General features: G+C 45.8%; 1 pseudogene; it reads left to right on the top strand.

Moving 5' to 3' along the window:
* LOC739274 (C-terminal-binding protein 2-like) overlaps positions 1-16,734 on the top strand; it is an 85,628-nt pseudogene that overhangs the window by 55,155 nt on the left and 13,739 nt on the right.

The following is a 16,734-nucleotide window of genomic DNA, read 5'->3' as shown; positions in this document are numbered from 1 at the left end:
ACTCCCAGCCCTTTGGTCACTGGGCTGCAGCGCTACAATCCTAGCATGGACCGGGCGCAAGGAAAGTGCGCGTCACTGGAGGAAGAGGCAGGGTTGTGCACGCCTCTCTGGGCTTGGTGGGAGTTGCAGTCTCATAAATACTCCCAGACCTCTCATCACCGGGCTGCAGGACTACCATCCCATTATGCACTGGGGTCAGAGACACGGCCCGTCAGTGGAGAAAGAGGCGGGGCTGTGTGCGTCTCCCTCGGCTTGCTGGGAGATGTATTCTCATAAACACTCCCAGCCCTTTGGTCAAAGGGCTACAGGACTACGATCCCAGCATGTGCCAGTCTCTGGGGTGAGGTACAGTCCTGGAAGAAGGGGCAGAGTGGTACACGCCCCACCTAATATGCTGGGAGCTGTAGTCTGTTAACTGCTCTCAGCCTGTTTGTTGGTAGGCTTCAGAACTATAATCACAGCATGTACTGGGATCCGGGGTGCATAGCCCTGGAGGGAGGGGCAGAGCGGTGTGGACTTCCCGGTGTCCAAAGCACTGCTGAGTTCTTATGCTATGCCGACTCTTTGCCAAGGAGAATGAGTACATAGGTGGACCTAGAGGACAGGTCTGCGCTGAGCATTGAGGAGGGTATTACCCTACGTAGGCACCTTACCTTTGCCCAAATCGGGCGGGTTGTCCTCAACTGATTGGCCCTATCCTTCTCAAGTTCCTCTTTCAGCTGCACCCAGGGTTCTTTCCAGAGCATTGCGCCTTCTGCAGCCCAGGGCGCTGCCTTCTTTCCTAAACTGCTGTGGAAACTGTCCTGATGTCTGAGACACTGTCCATTGTGCCGCGGCCCTCTTTTTTCTCTAGCCAGGGCTCATGCTCAACAGCTTTTGAGAGAAATCTTCCATGTGGCCTGCTTATGAACAGCTTCAGAATTCTGTAGGGGGTGACAAGGTCTGTGCCTTCCTGGAAATGTCACTCTCAATGGCGCCTTTTTCACGAATGTGAAAGTTGAGGCATCAGGAAGGTTAATTATTGGGTTGCACAAAATCTGCTAACAGCAAAGGAGAAAACCCCATTTCCGAGGCATCAGTCTTGTGAGCCATTTTCATCAACCCATTTAAGTGGACAAGCTCCAAAATGAAACCTGAAGCTGCTGACTATTTAGGCATTTTACACTTGAAATCATCGATCTCATCTCAAGTCACGCCTGACTTGCCAGTGTCTCAGAAACACAAATGGGACCTGATCCCTCAGGAGCAGATAGTGTTCCAGCTTTGTTGGAGCGACATTTAAGATGTGGAGCACTTGAGCTCGTTTGAAACCCGCTATCTTCAGTAGGGACTTTTACTTCTAGAGAGCATGTGCATTTTGATTTTATCTGTCCTCAAACTGAACTTTTGCTCATTTTAATAGTAAAAACACATTCCTAGGTGGAGACTTAAGGTGCTAATGAGACATGCAATGTATGCACAAATATGTACAGTTAGTGCACATGTGCACCCAGAAGACCACTCAAAACATGCTTACACTAACACTTCTTTCCACCTTCTTATGAATAATCGTGCAAAACCCCCAGAAGGAGGGTTTCTCCAGTAACAATTAATGCTGTCTCACTCTTATGAGCAGACTGCCCTGGAATCTCTTTCTCAGAATGTACCGTCTGTTCTGCACTTAATTTTCAAAGTAGTCCTTTCTTTTTTTGTGTGCAATAAATTACTCTATGCTGTACTTCTTTTGCTGTGTGTTTCTTGTTTAAATTCTTTTAAACTAAGAAAATAAGAATCAAGGTGTTACATCAGCCATCAACATTTCTTTTGCCATGGCCCGGAGAGAGGTCTGTCCGCTTCACTGATTTCACTTTCCCTTTACTTGCCGTGAATACTGTGCCACTTCCAGACTACCTGGTTAACTACCGCTGGTTCTTCCAGCGCTGTTTCACTAAAGTTCTGGGGAAACCCTGTCCCTTCAGGCTTTATGCATTTCCCAGCTCCTTGAAATTGTTCTTCAACAGGTTTTCTTTGCTGAACAAAAGATGCACAGTCGTGTATATGCCCAGTCATAGGGTTTGAATCTGAGCATTGCAGGTGTTATAATTGGGCATCATAAATGGCAAACCACTGAATTAGGGAAAGGCTTGTCAGCCAGACATCTGCTCCCCAGCGAGCAGTGGGGGTCATCTCGGCAGGGCTGGAGATGTCCAGCGCTGGTGAGAGCTAGGACAGTGCATGGTAAATGCCTATGACCTCCTAGAGCTTCAGTTAATGGGGTTTCAAGGGGATGAGTTGGACAACTTGGTGGTTCCACTTGGCCCATGGGGCTGCCCACAGCCTCCTGGACTTTAGCACATGTTCTGTCGTTTGCAGGATTCTTTCGGCACCATGGGAATCACTTCCTCTACTGTCACTGAAACACACCTGGGATGTATATTTAAAAATTGAAACAGCTTTTGGCTAAATGAAGCAAAAAAACAATTATCTTCTTTTGTAAAACTATTTAGCCTGCATACAGATTAGCTGACAAAACATGGCTGGAGAATGAGACTGTGAAATTTAACACCATCATACAGCTAGATCTTTTCTGTAGTAATCAGGGAAAATGGTCTGAAGTATCCTATATGCAAGACTTTCTGGCCCGACAACAAAACCCAGCTCTATGCAGCACCTGTGGGCTAAAGCCTAATAAGCCACAAAGCCCCTCAGAACCATTAGAAGATCATTTGTTTTATGGGCAAGGGACCTCAGACCCTACAGCCCAATACCAGCTCCAGATAGGGGCCCTCAGAGGCCTACACCTGCTTTAGAATCCCCAGCGTCCCCACACTATCAGAGTCTTCTGTAGAATCTAAGCTTGTTTCATCTCCTCCTTATGCTCCTCTATCAGCCTTTGCCAGTTACAATAGAGACCAGTCCAGCTGCAGTTACTCACAGTGGAGCTTCACACCATGCAGGGCCAGAGAATTTGATCCGCTTACAGAAAGTCTCAAATGGAGAGAGGACCATCAGAGTGCTTGTTCTCTTCTCAATAAATGATCTAATCCAACGTAAGCAACAGCTCTGATGGCTCTCAGACAACTTCAGCGCGTTACTGAAGCCTTTCAGTCTCTAACTTTGACCACCGTTCAACTTCACCATCCATAAATGGACCCAATGACTGCTGCCAACTCAGCTGCACAAAACTTTTTCTTATTTGCGAAAAATAGAAAAGATTTAAAACTTTTGCTGCTTTCACCATTTTAAAGCAGAATTCTTTTGCAGCACAAAGGTCACCATAAGTTGGATCCTTGGGAATCCAGTATAAAGTATCTCAGAAAATCTCAGTGTGTCCCCAACAGGGAGTAGAGGGCCTCAATAGACTTCAACAACATCTGGACTCCATGGCCACTGTAGTCCAACAAAACCAAAGAGCCTGGGATCTTCTCCCAGCCAGGCAAAGAGGAACATGTTTATATCTAAAAGAAGAATGCTGTTTTTTGAGATCAATCAGTCTGGTTTAGTCCAAGAAAATATTAATAATATCATCACCCAGGCAGACAAAATTGAATCTCTAGGAACTTCCATGGGAACATGAAAGTGATGTCCATTGCCTGCCTTGCTCTCTTTAATAGTACCAGTCATTATTATATTTTCAACTTTTACTTTTGTTCCAATTTTGTTTAAAATGTTAACTGATTTCCTGCTATCTTGCTTGTGGCAGCTCCATGTTTGCATGATGGTTTGCAAGGCTTTCAATCTTTGGCTGCCAACATCTTCCCACTGGTTCCACGAACGACATGGTTTACACCCTGTTAGATCACACAGGAAGAAACTTTAAGGCCCAGGCTAGGCAGAAGTAACACCCACTCAGCAGGAAACAGCTCCAGAAAAATTGGTCTAACCCCTCAACCTCCAATATGGTTATTGCCCTAAAGTCTCTTAGGGGGAAATTGAGGCAGACTAGATAGTCCAGAAAATGACCATGATCTCGGGATACAGAAACCGTGGTGACTGTACAGCCAAAACAATAAGCCTTAGCATTCGCATTGTAATTGCGCTTATTCGAGCAAAGCTATCCTCATTAAGGACTTTCTGTTCTAGAGAGCATGTGTATTTTGATATTACCCGCCCTCAAACTTAAATTTTGCTTATTTTAATAGCAAAAAATGCACCCCCTAGCCAGGCACGGTGGCTTATACCTGTACTCCCAGCACTTTGGGAGGCTGAGGAAGATGGATCACTTCAAACTAGAAGCTTGAGACTAGACTGGCCAACATAGTGAAACCCCGTCTAAATGAAAAATACAAAAATTAGCAGGGTATGATGGTGAATGCCTGTAATCCCAGATACTCAGGAGGCAGAGGCACGAGCATGGCTTGAACTCAGGAGGCAGAGGTTGCAGTGAGCAGAGATCACACCACTGCACACCAGCTTGGGCAACACGGCGAGACTCTGTCTCAAACAAACAAACAAACAAACAGAAATACACTCCTGGGTGGAAATATAAGATGCTAACGAGACATGCAACATATGAACAATCATGTACAGCTACTGCGCATATGCACCCAGAATACCACAGATAACATGCTTACTAGCAACTCCTCTTCCCTCCTCCTTATTAATAATAATGTAAAACTGCCATAAAGGGGTTTCTCCAGCGACAATCCACGCTGTCTCACTCTTATGAGCAGTCCGCCCTGGAATATCTCTCTCAGGGTATACTGTATTCTGCACTTAATTTTCAAATATTTTCTTTTCCAATAAATTATGCTGTACTTTTTTTCTTGGTGTCTCTTGTTTAAATTCTTAAAATCTAAGAAGACAAGAACAGAGGTATCACATCAGTTGTCAACACAGCAATAAGTCGGCCTCCTTCTTGTAAGCATAGCCCATGCAGAAAAGGAGAGTTGCATCACCTAGGTGCTGGATCCAGAGGTATGTCACAATTTATCCCATGCACAAAGTTAAGGTCATTGAGGAGAGTCATATTAAATAGTTTCTGGGCCCAGGGATTAGTCACAACGGCTCCTGTGAGAAGAGATCAGGCAGCATAATCACATAACCGGTGTGCTGGACACAGCGATAAGCCACCTTTCATCTGCGGGCATGACCCAGGCAAGAAAGAAGAGTCACGGCATTTAGGTGCTTGCTGCAGAGGTACGTAACAATCTCTCTTATGGGCAAAGCTCAGGTAAGAGAGAAGAGTCAAATCTCCAAGGTGATTCATGTAGAAATTTGTCACAAGAGACTTTTTAGGCAGGGCCCATGCTGGATCTTCTTATCTTCCAGAAGTTAGGTACAGGGATATGTCAGAATACCCAAAATACACAGGGCTCAGTCAATAAAGAAGAGCCACATCACCCAGGTGCTGGGTCTAGACATATGTCACATCTCTTTTATAGGGAAAGCTCAGGTAAAAAAGGAAGGTCACATCAAATAGTTGATAGACCCAGAGATATGTCACATTGCCTCCTGCTTGAAGTGTCTAGGCCAAAGACTCACATCACATTGGTGCTAGGCCCGTGTTCATATATAAACATTCAACCAGAGTTGAAATGGTGGCTCGTTTCTAAACCCAGCTTATAGGCAAGGGATGAGTCTCCTATCCTGACCGAGTTAATTGTAATGATGTTGACTCTCATCCTTGGGCTTAATGCTACAAGTATGATCATGGGTCCCTACGATTAGGAAGGTCTCAAAGCTGATTACAACTCTCATGCATACTGTATAGGGCCATTGGGTAGTACACAGAGAGTGCTAACTGGGCCGAGCACACAGGTGAGATTGTGACACTCATATGCACACCCAGCCAACAGTAACTATTGTCATCCTCTCACGGGAACACAGGTCAGTCTGCAGAGGAATTGAGGCTCTCATGCGCAAATCCAGTCTGGTGTTGAGATGATTATTCGTGGGCTTAGACCCAACATACAGGAGGTGTTGAATGTCATGCCTACAACTGAGACAGCTGTGGGATTGTTAATCTAATTCCTGGACCATTCTGCAGCTTCCATTGTGAAATTTCCGGTGCCTAGCACCTGAGTGACTTGATGATCTCGCATGGACCCAGCCCACAGATGGGATATTAACATATTGCTGGATCCAGCACATTGAGGGTGTAACTCTATTCTCCTTCCTTGGCACTGCCCACAGTGAGTATTTTGACATATCGCTAGACCTTACACCCAGGTGATGTGAGTCTCCTCTTCTGCCTTGGCGCTGCCCTCAGGAAGCGTTGTTATATATAGCTTGGCCTCGCATCCAGGTTATGTGACTCTCCGGCTTGTGCACTGCCCATATGGGACACTGTGTTATATTGCTGGGTCCACTACTCAGGCGATGTAACTCCCCTGCCTGGGCCCTGCCTTACAGGGGCATTGTGATATATCTCTGTGCTCATCAGCCAGGTGATGTGATTCTCTTCTCCTGCCTGGTCCCTTTACACAGAAGGGATTGTGACACGTTGCTGGGCTTAGCACCAAGTTGATGTTGATGTGAATCTTCTGCCTGGATCGAGTTCACAGAAGGCATCGTGACATACCTCTGGGTGCATCACCTATTTGATGAGACTCTCCTCTCTTACCTGAGCATTGCCCATAAGAGAGATTGTGGCATATCCCTGGGTCTAGCACTGGGATGATGTGAATTCTCCCTGCCTGGGTCATGCCCACAGAAGGAAGTGTGACTTATAACTGGGCACAGCACACGGGTGATGTGATTCTTCTGCCTGGTTCCTACATACAGGAGTCGTTGTCAAATGCCTCTGGGCCCATCATCTAGACTATGTGTCTCTCTACTTCTTCCTAGGGTCTGCTCACATAAGGATTGTGACATATTACATGCCCTACATCATGTGAGATTTCTCTCACATCTGGGCTCCGTCTTGGAGATGAATGTGACACATACCTAGGCCTAGCCCCTAGGTTCTGTAACTTCTCCTTTTTCAAAATCCTACCCACCGGGGCATTGAAACATCTCTGTGGGCACTTCACTTAGGTAATGTTACCCTGTTGCCTGGAGCCTCCCCTCTGGGGGGTATGGTGACATATTGCTGGACACAGCACCTATGTGATATTCTCTCCTTTCTTGCCTGGGCCTTGTATACATTATGTATTGTAATATATGGCTGGGTTCAATGACTAGGTGATGCAACTCTTATGCATAGACCCTACCCACAGGGATAGTATGACATTTCTTTAGCTCTGACTCTCCTCTTTTTCCTTAGCCCTGCCAAAAAGGGAGGTGGTGACATATAACTGGACCTAGCAACCAGCTAATATGAGTCTCCTCTTTTGTCTGCACCCAGCATATTTTAGGTGTTGTATCATATCCTTTGTCTCAAAACCTGCAGGATGAAAGGCTCCTGCCTGAGCCCAGCCATCTGTCAAAATTGTCATTCTCCCACACGAACATGGACCATAATTGACGTTCTGAAACTCACACCCAGAGGCAGTCAAAAGTTGGAAAATTGGCTCTTAAAAGTGGATATTGTCCTTAAGTGGGTTTGTGACTCCCTGACCAAGATCCAAAACGCTTGTGAGGCTGTGAGTCCACTAAGATAACTCCGTTTTCAAAAGGGATTAAGGCTCTCATGGAAAAAACCCATTCCTCCATTGAGATTGTGATTTATGCACATAGATGCAACATACAGGAGGCGTTCACTCTCCTACCCAGAACTGGAACTTATGTGGGATTGTTAATCTCATCCATGGACCTTCCTGCAGGTGTGATTCTGACGTACACCTCTAGCCAGCACCTGAGTGATTTGACATTTTTGCCTGGGTGTAGCCCACAGATGAGATTGTGATATATCCCTGAATCCAGCACCTAATTAATATGCTTCTATTCTCCTGTCTTGGCACTGCCCATAATGGGTATCCTGACCTAACACTGGTCCTGGCACTTTGTTATGTGACTCTGTCCTGTGCTTTGCCCACATGAGCCATTGTGACATATTGCTGGGTCCAACACCCAGGTGATGTAACTCTTGTCTAGGCTTTGCCTACAGGGGGCATTGTGACATATCTCTACACTGACCACCCAGGTGATGGGACTCACTTCTCCTGACTGCTACCTGTTCATAGCAGGGATTGTTACAAATCGTTGAGGGCAGACTCTAGGTAATGTGACTGTCTTTTTACTGAGCGCTACCCACAGGAGCCATTGCAAAATATCTGTGAGCCTCTCACCTAAATGTAGTGACTCTTTGCCTGGGCTCATTTCTCAGGGGTATTGTGACATATGGCTGACCTCAGCATCGAGGTGAACTGAGTTTTTCTACTGTAGGGCTCTGACCAAAGAGAGATTACAATGTATCACCGGGCCCAGCACCTGAGCTATTTGACTCTCCGCTCTTGGCTGTGCCCTACATATATTGTGTATTGTGACATATCACTGGGTCCAACACGTAGGTAATGTGACTCACCTGCATGGGCCATTTCCCCATGGGTACTATGAAGTATCTTTTTGTTCATCACTTAGGTGATGCAACTGTCCTCTTTGCCTTGGGCCCCACATAATTTAGCTATTGTGACGTATCACTGGGCCAATCACCTAGACAATAGGAAGCTTCTGCCAAGACCCTGACTACTGGGGGCCTTGTGACATAGCTCTGCATTTATCACCTAGAAAATATGATCCCCCCCACCATTTCTGCCTGAACCATGCTCACAAGAAAAATTGTAGCATATTTCTGGGCCCAGCAAACAGGTGATGTGTTTCACCTGCCTGTGCTTAGTTCACAGGGAAAATTGTGACATATCACTGGGCCCAGAACCCAGGTGGGGTAACTCTGCTGCATGTGTCGTGCTTTCAGGAGGGAACAAGAACATATCCCTGGCAGAACACTTAGGGATGTGACTCTCTTGCCTTGTCCCTGTCCTCAGGGAAGACTGCAACATGTCCCTGACACAGACCCAGGTGATGAGACTCTCCTGCTTCTGACTACCCAAATGTGAGATTGTCACATATATTTTGGCCTAGCATGTAGGTGTGATGATGATATTCATACCTTAAACCAACCAATAGCAGAGATACTTTCTCTCACAGCCAGGCTTAACAAAACTTGCAAAATTATGGGTCTTCTCTTACTATGAAGGTCAGAGAAAGTAAGCACTCTTGCATATCCTGTAAAGCACTCAGATTGTACAGTGTCATCACAGTGCCCAGAACACAGGTGAGATTGTTTTCTCTGTATACACACCCACCAATCATCAGAATTCTCATTCCTACACAGGAACAGAGGTGATTAGGGAGGTCTAAAGCTCATACCTGAATGCAGTCCACAGCTGGAATTGTAACTATCATATGTGAACATCCAGTCACAGTTGGGATAGTGACTTATTTCTGAACCCAGTTTACAGCCAAGTAAAGATCCTCTTATCTGGATCCAGCCAGCTGGAGAGATGTTGACTCTCATACCTGGACTTATGGCCACAGGTGTGATCATAGGTTCATATCAGCATGAAGACCTCAGAGTGGATTATGTTTAATGCATACTCTACAAGGCCCACAGGAGGTACATAGTGTCCTAACAGGGCCCAGCAAACAGGTGAGATTCTAACACTCATGCACACTCTGGTGACAATAAAAGTTACCATCCTCAAAAATGGGCACAACCGGTGTGGCTCAGTGGCTCATGCCTGTAATCGCAGCACTTTGGGAAGCCAAGGCGGACAGATCACGAGATCAAGAGATCAAGACCATCCTGGCCAACATGGTGAAACCACGTCTCTCTACTATTTATGATGATGATGATGATGATGATGATGATGATTATTATTATTATTTTGAGACAGAGTCTTGCTCTGTCACCCAGACTGGAGTTCAGTGGCACCATCTAGGCTTACTGCAACATCCGCCTCCCGGGTTCAAACAATTCTCTTGTCTCAGCTTCCCGAGTAGCAGGGACTACAGGCTCATGCCACCATACCCAGCTAATTTTTGTATTTTTAGTGGAGACGGGGTTTCACCATATTGATTAGGCTGGTCTCAAACTCCTGACCTCAGGTGATCCCCCCACCTCGACCTCCCAAAGTGCTGGGATTACAGGCATGGGACACTGTGCCTGGCCACCCCATCTCTACTAAAAATACAAAAATTAGCTGAGCGTGGTGGCACGTACCTGCAATCCCAGCTACTCGGGAAGCTGAGGCAAAAGAGTTGCTTGAACCCAGGAGGCAGAAGTTGCAGAGAGCCGAGATCGCCCCACTGCACTCTAGCCTGGCGATAGTGTGAAACTCCGTCTCAAGGGACCAAAAGAAGAAAGAAGGAAAGAAAGAAAGAAAGAGAAAGAAAGAAAGAAAGAAAGAAGAAAGAAGGAAGGAAGGAAGGAAGGAAGAAAGAAAGAAAGAAAGAAAGAAAGAAAGAAAGAAAGAAAGGAAGAAAGAAAGAAAGAGAGAGAAAATTGACTCTCATATATGGATTTTGTCCACAGGTAGGTGTGTGACACTCAAACCAAAATTCATTACATCTGTGAGACTGTAACTCTCCTAAGGGGAGAAGTTCTTCTCAGCCAGAGAAGACTCATTTATGAATCCAGTTCACTGTTGAGATTGGGACTGGTGTACCTAGGCCAAACATACAAATTCTCATACCTGGAATCCGGACATGTGTGGAGTTGTTCATCTCATCCCTGTCGCTTTCTGCAGGTGGGATTGTGACATACATCTCTGCCCAGCTCCTGAGTGTTTTAGCTCTGTTTCCTGTGTCCAGCTCACAGATGGGATTCTGATATATCACTGAAGCCAGCACCTAAGTTATGTGACTCTTATCTCCTGCCTTGGTGCTGCCCACAGGGGACATTGGGACATATCACTTGGCCTTGCACCTAGGTAATGTATGTTTTCTGTCTTGCATTAGTGCTACTCACAGGGGTGTTGTGATGTATTGCTGGGTCCCACATCCATGTTATGTGACTCTTCTGCCGGTGCCCAGTCCACAATGGCCATTTTGACATATTGTTGCATCCAAAACCTAGATGATCTATCTCTCCTTCCTGAGCTTTGCCTAAGGGGACATTGTGAAATATCTATGAACCCATCACCCATGTGGTGTGATTTTCTTCTCCTGCCTAGTCCCTGCTTAAAGAAAGGATTGTGACATATCACCGTACCCAGCACCTAGCTCATGTTACTCTTCTTTTGTTTTTTAGGATTTGTTTGGAAGAAGATTGTGATACATTGGTGGGTCCAACTTCTCAGTGACATTACTCTGTTGACTTTGCTCTGCAAGCAGAAAGCACTGTGACACATTATTGGGCCCAAACCAAGGTGAGTCTCCTGCCTGAAGCCTGCCTACAGCAATTTGTAACATATGGCATTGGGACATATCTCTGAGCCCATCAACTATTTGACAAGATTCTCCTTTTTTAACAAAGGCTTTGCCCATAGGAGAGATTTTGACATAATTCTGAGCCCAGAAAATAGGTGATATTTCTTTTGTTTTCTGCTTGAGCCCCACATTGTGATGTATTTCTCCTCCCAACAACTGAGGGAAGGGAAAGTCCTGCCTGGGTCTTGCCTACAGGGAGACTTGTGAAATCTTTCCGCGTTCATCACCTTAAATATGTGACCCTCATCTTCTGCGTGGCCATGTTTACAGAAGGGAGAGTGGGTTATTCCTAGACCCAGCACACAGGTCATGTGATTCTGCATCCTGGTGTCTCCAGAGGGGTCATTTTGACATATCTCTAGACTCATCAACTAGATAATGTGATGCTCCTCTTCCCCCTGAAACCTATCCATAGTGGAGATTGTGAAATACAGCCTGGCACAGCACCTACATGATGGTACTCTCTTCTCACACTTGGGTGCTGCCCACAGGGGTGATTGAGACTTATAGCTGGGTACAGTCTTCAGATGATGTAACTCTCCTCTATTTTTGGGCCCACACACACAGGGCACTACCGTATAGCTCTGCTCCTCAGACCTAGGTGATGTGACTCTCCTGTCTGTTACGTCCTCTTAGAGGGAATTGTGATATATTGCTGGGCCCAGAACGGAGGTGATGTGGCCTTTTCTCTTGCCTGGGCCCTGCATACATGGTGTACAGTAACATATATCTGGGTTGAACACATAGATGATGTGACTCTTCTGCATAGGTCTTGCCAACAGGGGTATTATGACATACTCTTCTATTCATTGCCTAGGCGATGTGACTCTCCACTCCTACCTGGGCCCTTCCAAAAGAGGGGATTGTGACATATCACTGACCCTACCACCAAGGTGATGTGACTGTTCTCTTTTGCCTGGGTTTGCATATTTTGGGTATTGTGACATATCCCTGGGCCCAACACTTAGGGAATAAAAGGTTTATTCCTCTACCTTACGCGCAGTGAAGCTTGTGACATATTTCTGCATTCATCACCAAGAAGATTTGACACTTCTGCCTGCATCCTGACCACAGAGAGGATTGTGACATATTGCTAGATCCAGCATGCAGGTGATGTGTCTCTGCTGCCTGGTTCCTAATGTGAGGAGTGGATTGCAACATACTGATGCCTGAACATTCAGGTAACGTGACTGTTGCCTGGTCCCTGTCCTCAGGGAAGCCACATATCACTGGCCCAGCGTCCAACTGATTTTACTCTCCTGCTCTCTTCCTATATGCAGGTGTAATTGTGACATATATCTTGGAACACAACACACAGGTGCAATGATGACATTCATATGTCAAACCAGCCAATAGAAGAGATATTGCTTCTCCTAGCTACACTTAGGGAAATGAAAAAAAGCCCTGGGTCTCCTCGCTAAAATCATCCACTCTCTCACATATTACAGAAAGTCCTCGGGTGGTAGAGAGTCTTATCACAGGGCCCAGCACACAAGTGAAATTTATTACTCCTATGCGCACCCTGCACCCTCCTGACCATTATGATTTTCACCCTCACATATAAACAGAACCCACTGGTGAGGTCCTGAATTTCACACATGAATGCAGTTTACAGTTGGAATTGCGAATCTCATATGTAAAGATCTGGCCACAGTTGGAATGGGAACTTCGTTATAAACCCACCGCATAGAAAGGTGATGATTCTCTTATCTGGACCCCGCCAATTGTAAAGATGTTGACTCATATATAGGCTTAGGGCCACAGGTTTGATCATGGGTCCATACCAGCATGAAAATCTCTGAAAGAATTGAGACTGTCATGCATACCACATAAAGCCCTCAGGTGCAACACAGAAAGTCCTAATAGGGCTCAGCACACAGTAATATAATGACATTGGGATGCACACCCAGCCAACATTAAAGATTGTCGTTCTTTCACATGATCATAGTTCACTTTTGAGGCTCTGAATCCCATACCCAAAGGCAGATTGAAAAGTTGAAAAATTGACTCTCATATTTGAGAGTCACAGATGTGTTGATGACTCTCAGATCATGAGTCAGCACACCTAGGAAGCTGTGATTTCAATTAGGGGACAAAGTACGCAAGAGAAAATGGGGCTGCCATGCACAAATTTAGTCCACTATTGAGATAGTGACTTGTGTACTTAGATCAAACATACAGAAGGTGTTCACTCTCATGCGTAAAACCAGAATATGTGCGGGATTCATCCCATATCTGGACTTTCCTGCAGGTGTCATTGTGACAAGCATACACATTTGTCCAGCACCTGAGTGATTAGACTCTTCTGTTTAAGCCCAGCTCACAAATAAAATTGGGACATATCATTATACCTAGAACATAGGTGATGTGGCTCTATTCTCTTGCCTTCGTGCTGCCCACAGGGAGCATTGTAACGTATCACTGAACTTAACACCTAGGAGATTAGAGGCTCCTTCCTGAACTCAGTCCACAGTGAGCCTTGTAGCATATTTCTGCTTCCAACACCAGTTGATGTGACTCTCCTTTCTGCCTGCACCTTGCCCACAGGAAACATTCTGACATATCACTGGTCTCAGTAATCAGTAATCAGATGATGTTTCTCTCCTGCTATGGCCTTGCCCTCAGGGAGTGTGGTGACATATCACTGAGCTCAATATTCAGGTGATTTGACTCTGCTGTTTGTACTCTGATTTCAGGAGGGGATTGTAACATATCCCCTGTGAGCACACAAGTGATGGGACTCCCTTCCTAGCCTCTGACCTCAGAAAACATTGTTACATATCCCTGGCCCAACCTTAGGTATGTGACTCTCCTACCTGTTCCCTGCCATCAGGGAAGATATTGACAGATCTCAGGCCAAGCATCCTGGTGACGTGACTCTCCTGCTCACTTCCTACCCACAGGAGAGATTCAAACATATATCTTGGCCAGCTCACAGGTGTAATAATGACTCTCATACCTCAAACCTGCCACTAAGAGAAATGCTATTTTTCATAGGGAGGCTTCGGGAAACCGGTAGGTCTTAAGTCTTCCTTTTGTATGAAGGTCTTAGAGGAATACAACTCTCTCATATTATATAAAGCTCTTAAATGGTACAAAGAGTGTTATCACAGGGATATGTTGCATAACCTAGGGGAGGGGCCCAGTTATATGTCACAATTAACCCAGGGGGCAGGGCACAGGCATGAGAAGAGAGTCACACCACATATGTGCTGGCCTAAGTGATACATCATCATCCCCACTGTGGACAGGTCGCAGTAAGAACAGGAGAGTCACATCATTGTAATAATGGTCTCAGAGATACATCACAGTGACTCCCCTGGGCAGAAACAAGGGATAAGAGTCACATCACCTGTGGGCTAGGCCTGGAGATGTCACTCTTACTTCTGTGGGCATGTCTCAGGCTGGAGAGGAGAATCACATTACTTAAGCACTGGATCAAGAAATACTTCACAATCTTTCCCATGGGCAAAGCCCAGGTAAGAGAATAGAGCCATATCAAATATTTCATGGGCTCAGAGATATGTCACAATGCTCCCTGTGGGCAGGGTTCAGGTAGGACAATCACATTACCTTGGTGCTTGTTCAGCAATATATCCCAAAGCCTTCTGAGGGCAGAGCCAAGACAAAAGAGTAAAATCATTTTGGTGTTTTACAAATCGATATGTCACAATCTCCCCCGAGGGCAGAACCTGAAAAAAGGGAAGAGTCACATTAGGTAAATGCTGTGCCGGGTGATAACTCACAATTCACCCTGTAGGCAGAGACTAGACAGAAGATAGAGTCACATCATCTAGTGGCTGGTGCAGAGATATGCCACCATGCCCTCTCTAGGCAGAGTTCAGACAGGAGAGTTATGTCTCCTGTGTTTTGGACCCAGAAATATGTCACAAAAGCCCATGGACAGAGCACAGGAAAGACAGTCACATAACCTGAATATCAGGTTCAGTGGTATGTCCCAATGCCTCCTGTGAGCATTCCAAGGCAGGAGAGGAGACTCAGATTACCTGTGTGCAAGACCCAGTGATATGTCACACGGAGGAGTACCACTGTCATACATATTGTGTAAACTATGGTAGAGAAATTGTCACCACAGGGCTCACCACACTGGTGAGATTATGCTTCTCAGATGCACACCCCACCAATATTCAGGATGGTCTCTATCACACGTGGAGAGAGCCCACTCTTGAGGTCCTGAATTACACATGCAGACACAGTCCACAGTTGGGATTGTGACTTTCATATGTGAACATCCAGCCACAGGTGGGATGGTGACTCATTTTTAAACACAGCTCATAGGCAGTTAAGAACTCTTATTTGGACCCATCCAATTAGAAAGATGTTGACTGTCATACCAGGGCTTAAAGCTAAAGGTACAAGGAGGGTTCCGCTTAAGGAGGTGCCTGCTTAAGGTTTCAGAGAGGATTTTTACATTCATGCATACTTTATAAAGACTTCATGTGGTGAAGAGAGTGTCCTGACAGGGCCTAGAACAAAAACAGATTGTGACACTCATATCTACTATGAGCCAAGAGTAAAAATTGTCATCTTTTCACATGAACACAGCCCACTGTTGAGGTTCCAAATCTCACACCTGGAGGCAGTTGAGAGATGAACAATTGACTCTCATAAGTAGATGCGATCCATGTTTGAGTCAGTGACTCTAAAACCAACATTCAGCAAACACGTGAGGCTGTGACTCCATTAAGGGGCCACGGTCCTCGGGAAAGACTGAAGCTGCCATGCACAGATCCAGTGCACCATTGAGGCTGTGACTTGTACACTTAGACCCAACAAACAGAATGTGTTTGCTCTCACACCTAGATATGGGACACGTGCAGGATTGTCAGTCTCAACCCTGGACTTTCCTGGAGGTGTAACTGTGAAATATATCTCGGCCCAGCTCGTGAGTGACTTGACTCTTCTGCGTAGCCCAGCCCATGATAAAATTCTGACATTATTGAACCCAGCACCTATGACCCTCCTCTTCTGCTTGGGTCTTGTCAAAAAGAGAGATTGTGACAAATCACTGGGACAAGCACCCACATGATGTGACTCTCCTCTTTTGCCTGGGCCCTGCATATTTTGTATATTGTAACATACTGCTGGGCATAATACCTAGGGAATTGATGGCTACTGCCTGAGCCCTGTTCACAGGGGGCTTTGTGACATCTCTCTGCATTCACCACCTAGAAAAAGTGTGTGCACCCTGCCTACGAAGAAGATTGTAGCAGATCACTTGTCCTAGCAACCAAGTGATGTGAGTCTCCTGTCCTGCCTTGGTGCTGCCCACAGGGGACATTATAACATACTTGGTGCTGCACCCACGTGTTGTAATTTTTCTGCCAGGGGTCTACCAAATAAGCTATATTGCTGGGTCCAACACCCAGGTTATGCAGCTCTCCTTTCTGTGCTCTGCCTACAGGGGACATTGTGACTTAT

Source organism: Pan troglodytes, chromosome 14, assembly GCF_028858775.2.
Source record: "Pan troglodytes isolate AG18354 chromosome 14, NHGRI_mPanTro3-v2.0_pri, whole genome shotgun sequence".
In the NCBI taxonomy this organism is placed as follows: Eukaryota; Metazoa; Chordata; class Mammalia; order Primates; family Hominidae; genus Pan; species Pan troglodytes.
Note: the sequence above shows the minus strand (reverse complement) of the source record. Positions and strands in the feature narration are given on the sequence as shown.